At 51.8% G+C, this 5105-nt stretch overlaps 1 long non-coding RNA gene across 7 annotated transcripts; it reads left to right on the top strand.

Annotated features, from left to right (window-relative positions):
- Positions 1-537: 537 nt before the first annotated feature.
- LOC125687465 (uncharacterized) lies at positions 538-4126 on the top strand. Of its 7 annotated transcripts, XR_007374094.1 has the most exons (5): positions 538-1040; positions 1371-2425; positions 2941-3152; positions 3416-3444; positions 3733-3799. It is a non-coding gene; the product is annotated as an uncharacterized LOC125687465 (long non-coding RNA). The 7 variants fall into 7 exon arrangements; XR_007374090.1 differs by having other exon boundaries at positions 2941-3117; positions 3381-3804; XR_007374089.1 differs by lacking the exon at positions 2941-3152 and adding an exon at positions 2768-2887 and having other exon boundaries at positions 3363-3804.
- The last annotated feature ends 979 nt before the right edge of the window (positions 4127-5105 follow it).

Raw genomic sequence — 5105 nt, 5'->3', positions numbered from 1 at the left:
TTAACTAGTTCCCCCTCCCCGGTTAACTAGTTCCCTCCCCCGTTAACTAGTTCCCCCTCCCCGTTAACTAGTTTACCCCCCCCCCGTTAACTAGTTTACACCCCCCCCCCCCTCCCCGGTTAACTAGTCCCCCTCCTCCCCCGGTTAACTAGTTCCCCCCCATTAACTAGTTCCCCCCCCGTTAACTAGTTCCTCCCCCATTAACTAGTCCCCCTCCCCCCTGTTAACTAGTCCACCTCCCCCCTGGTTAACTAGTCCCCCCTCCCCCCCTGTTAACTAGTTCCCCCCCCGTTAACTAGTCCCCCTCCCCGCCCCCGTTAACTAGTCCCCCCTCCCCCCCTGTTAACTAGTCCCCCTCCCCCCCGGTTAACTAGTCCCCCTCCCCCCCCTGTTAACTGGTTCCCCACCCCATTAACTAGTTCCCCCCCCTTTAACTAGTCCCCTCCTTCCCCCCCGGTTAACTAGTTCCCCCCCCCCCGGGTTAACTAGTTCCCCCCCCATTAACTAGTTCCCCCCCATGCGGTCAATGGGACCCCCCTCATTAGTTTGCTTGCAAAGGTCCTGGAAGGTGATAGGGGTACAGACTGGGTTGGGTTGGAAAGGTCCTGGAAGGTCACAGAGCAATGGAATGGTTGGGTTGGAAGGTCCTGGAAGGTTATAGAGGTACAGAGGGAATTGGGTTGGAAAGGTCCTGGAAGGTCACAGAGCAATGGAATGGTTGGGTTGGAAAGGTCCTGGAAGGTCACAGAGCAATGGAATGGTTGGGTTGGAAAGGTCCTGGGAGGCTATAGAGGTACGGAGGGGGTTGGGTTGGAAAGGTCCTGGAAGGTTATAGAGATATAGAATGGATTGGAAGGGTCCTGGAAGATCGTAGAAGCATGGAATGGTTGGGTTGGAAGGGTCCTGGAAGGTTACAGAGGTACAGGCTGGGTTGGGTTGCGAAGGTCCTGGAAGGTCACACAGCTATGGAATAGTGGGGTTGGAAGGTCCTGGAAGGTTATAGAGGTACAGAGGGAATTGGGTTGGAAAGGTCCTGGAAGGTCCACAGGGCTATGGAATGGTTGGGTTGAAAGGTCCTGGAAGGCTATAGAGGTACGGAGGGAATGGGTTGGAAAGGTCCTGGAAGGTTATAGAGGTACAGGCTGGGTTGTGTTGGGAAGGTCTTGGAAGGTTATATAGAGTGGGTTGGAAGGTCCTGGAAGGTTATAGAGATATAGAATGGGTTGGAAGGGTCCTAGAAGATCGTAGAAGCATGGAATGCTTGGGTTGGAAAGGTCCTGGAAGGTTACAGAGGTACAGGCTGGGTTAGGTTGGAAAGGTCCTGGAAGGTAATAATGTGCAGGTTGGGTTGGGTTGGAAAGGTCTGGAAGGCAACAGAGCTATGGAATGGTTGGGTTGGAAGGTCCTGGAAGGTTATAGAGGTACAGAGGGGGTTGTGTTGGAAGGGGTCCCTGGAAGGTTATATAGAGTGGGTTGGAAGGTCCTGGAAGGCTATAGAGATATAGAATGGGTTGGAAGGGTCCTGGAAGATCGTAGAAGCATGGAATGGTTGGGTTGGAAGGGTCCTTGAAGGTTACAGAGGTACAGGCTGGGTTGGGTTGGAAAGGTCCTGGAAGGTCACAGAGCAATGGAATAGTGGGGTTGGAGAAGGTCCTGGAAGGTTACAGGGCTATGGAATGGTTGGGTTGAAAGGTCCTGGAAGGCTATAGAGGTACGGAGGGAATTGGGTTGGAAAGGTCCTGGAAGGTTATAGAGGTACAGAGGGGGTTGGGTTGGAAGGTCCTGGAAGGTTATATAGAGTGGGTTGGAAGGTCCTGGAAGGCTATAGAGATATAGAATGGGTTGGAAGGGTCCTGGAGGATCGTAGAAGCATGGAATGGTTGGGTTGGAAAGGTCCTGGAAGGTTACAGAGGTACAGGCTGGGTTAGGTTGGAAAGGTCCTGGAAGGTAATAGAGGAATGGGCTGGATTGGGTTTGAAAGGTCCTGGAAGGTTACAGAGGTGCAGGTTGGGTTGGGTTGGAAAGGTCCTGGAAGGTTATAGAGACTACAAGTTGGGTTGGGTTGCGAAGGTCCTGGAAGGTCACAGAGCAATGGAATAGTGGGGTTGGAAGGTCCTGGAAGGTTATAGAGGTACAGAGGGAATTGGGTTGGAAAGGTCCTGGAAGGTCACAGGGCTATGGAATGGTTGGGTTGAAAGGTCCTGGAAGGCTATAGAGGTACGGAGGGAATTGGGTTGGAAAGGTCCTGGAAGGTTGTAGAGATACAGAGGGAGTTGGGTTAGGAAGGTCCTGGAAGGCCACAGAAGTGTGGAATGGTTGGGTTGGAAAGGTCCTGGAAGGTCACAGAGCTATGGAATAGTGGGGTTGGAAGGTCCTGGAAGGTTATAGAGGTACAGAGGGGGTTGGGTTGGAAAGGTCCTGGAAGGTTATAGAGATACAGGTTGGGTTGGGTTGGAAAGGTCCTGGAAGGTTATAGAGATACAGGTTGGGTTGGGTTGGAAGGTCCTGGAAGGTTATAGAAATATAGAATGGGTTGGAAGGGTCTGGAAGATCGTAGAAGCATGGAATGGTTGGGTTGGAAGGGTCCTGGAAGGTTACAGAGGTACAGGCTGGGTTAGGTTGGAAGGTCCTGGAAGGTTATAGAGGTGCAGGTTGGGTTGGGTTGGAAAGGTCCTGGAAGGTCACAGAGCTATGGAATGGTTGGGTTGGAAGGTCCTGGAAGGTTATAGAGGTAACAGAGGGGGTTGGTTGGGAAAGGTCCTGGAAGGTCACAGAAGTGTGGAATGGTTGGGTTGGAAAGGTCCTGGAAGGTTATAGAGGTATGGAATGGTTGGGTTAGGAAGGTCCTGGAAGGTCACAGAAGTGTGGAATGGTTGGGTTAAGGAAGGTCCTGGAAGGTTATAGAGGTACAGAGGGGTTGGGTTGGAAAGGTCCTGGAAGGTTATAGAGATATAGAATGGGCTGGAAGGGTCCTGGAAGATCGTAGAAGCATGGAATGCTTGGGTTGGAAGGGTCCTTGAAGGTTACAGAGGTACAGGCTGGGTTGGGTTGGAAAGGTCCTGGAAGGTCACAGAGCCATGGAATAGTGGGGTTGGAAGGTCCTGGAAGGTTATAGAGGTACAGAGGGGGTTGGGTTAGAAAGGTCCTGGAAGGTCACAGGGCTATGGAATGGTTGGGTTGAAAGGTCCTGGAAGGCTATAGAGGTACGGAGGGGAATTGGGGTTGGAAAGGTCCTGGAAGGTTATAGAGGGTACAGAGTCGGTTAGGTTGCGAAGGTAATGGAAGGTTTGTAGAGGTACAGAGGGAGTTGGGTTGGAAAGGTCCTGGAAGGTCACAGAGCCATGGAATAGTGGGGTTGGAAGTCCTGGAAGGTTATAGAGGTACAGAGGGGGTTGGGTTGGAAAGGTCCTGGAAGGTTATAGAGATATAGAATGGGTTGGAAGGGTCCTGGAAGATCATAGAAGCATGGAATGGTTGGGTTGGAAGGGTCCTTGAAGGTTACAGAGGTACAGCTGGGTTGGGTTGGAAGGTCCTGGAAGGTTACAGAGGTACAGGCTGGGTTGGGTTGGAAAGGTCCTGGAAGGTTATATAGAGTAGGTTGGAAGGTCCTGGAAGGTTATAGAGATATAGAATGGATTGGAAGGATCCTGGAAGATCGTAGAAGCATGGAATGGTTGGGTTTGGAAGGGTCCTGGAAGGTTACAGAGGTACAGGCTGGGTTGGGTTGGAAAGGTCCTGGAAGGTCACAGAGCAATGGAATAGTGGGGTTGGAAGGTCCTGGAAGGTTATAGAGTTACAGAGGGGAATTGGGTTGGAAAGGTCCTGGGAAGGTTACAGGGCTATGGAATGGTTGGGTTGAAAGGTCCTGGAAGGCTATAGAGGTACGGAGGGAATTGGGTTGGAAAGGTCCTGGAAGGTTATAGAGGTACAGGCTGGGTTGTGTTGGAAAGGTCTTGGAAGGTTATATAGAGTGGGTTGGAAGGTCCTGGAAGGTTATAGAGATATAGAATGGGTTGAAGGTCCTGGAAGATCATAGAAGCATGGAATGGTTGGGTTGGAAGGGTCCTGGAAGGTTACAGAGGTACAGGCTGGGTTAGGTTGGAAAGGTCCTGGAAGGTTATAGAGGAAGGGGCTGGATTGGTTTGAAGGTCAAAACTCAGTAGAGATGGATTGGAAAGGTCCTTGCAGCTCACAGAAGGTCCTTGCAGCTCACAGAAAGGTTCCTTGCAGCTCACAGGGGCATAGACTCAGTAGGGATGGGTTGGCAAGGTCCTTGAAGATAATGGAAAGGTCCTTGCAGCTCACAGTTGTGTAATGCCTCTAGGGATGGGTTGGGAAGGTCTTGAAGATGATGGAAAAGTCCTTGCAGCTCCCAGAGGCATGGACTCAATAGGATGGATTGGCAAGGTCCTTGCAGCTCACAGAAAGGTCCTTGCAGCTCTCAGAGGCATAGACTCAGTAGGGTTGGATTGCAAAGGTCCTTGCAGCTCACAGAAGGGTCCTTGCAGCTCACAGATGTGCAAATGCCTCTAGGAATAGGGTTGGCAAGGTCCTTGCAGCTCCCAGAGGCGTAGACTCAGTAGGGATGGGTTGCAAAGGTCCTTGCAGCTCACAAACAGGTCCTTGCAGCTTACAGAAGAATAACATCTTAGGGATGGGTTGGAAGGGTCCTTGAAGATGATGGCAGGGTCCTTGCAGCTCACAGAGGCATAGACTCGATAGGGGATGGGTTGGGAAGGTCCTTGCAGCTCACGAATGGGTCCTTGCAGCTCACAGATGCGTAATGCCTCTAGGGATGGGTTGGAAAGGTCCCTTGCAGCTCCCAGAGGCCTACACTCAGTAGGGATGGGTTGGCAAGGTCCTTGCAGCTCTCAGAGGCCTACACTCAGTAGGGATGGATTGGCAAGGTCCTTGCAGCTCACAAGTGGGTCCTTGCAGCTCACAGAGGCCTACACTCAGTAGGGGATGGATTGGCAAGGTCCTTGCAGCTCACAGAGGCATAGACTCAGTAGGGATGGGTTGGGAAGGTCCTTGCAGCTCACAACGGGTCCTTGAAGCTCACAGATGCATAACGCCTCTAGGGATGGGTTGGGAAAGGTCCTTGC

Source organism: Lagopus muta (assembly GCF_023343835.1).
Source record: "Lagopus muta isolate bLagMut1 chromosome 3 unlocalized genomic scaffold, bLagMut1 primary SUPER_3_unloc_3, whole genome shotgun sequence".
Taxonomy (NCBI): Eukaryota; Metazoa; Chordata; class Aves; order Galliformes; family Phasianidae; genus Lagopus; species Lagopus muta.
The sequence above is the reverse complement of the archived record's forward strand: the minus strand, read 5'-3'. Positions and strand labels throughout refer to the sequence as shown.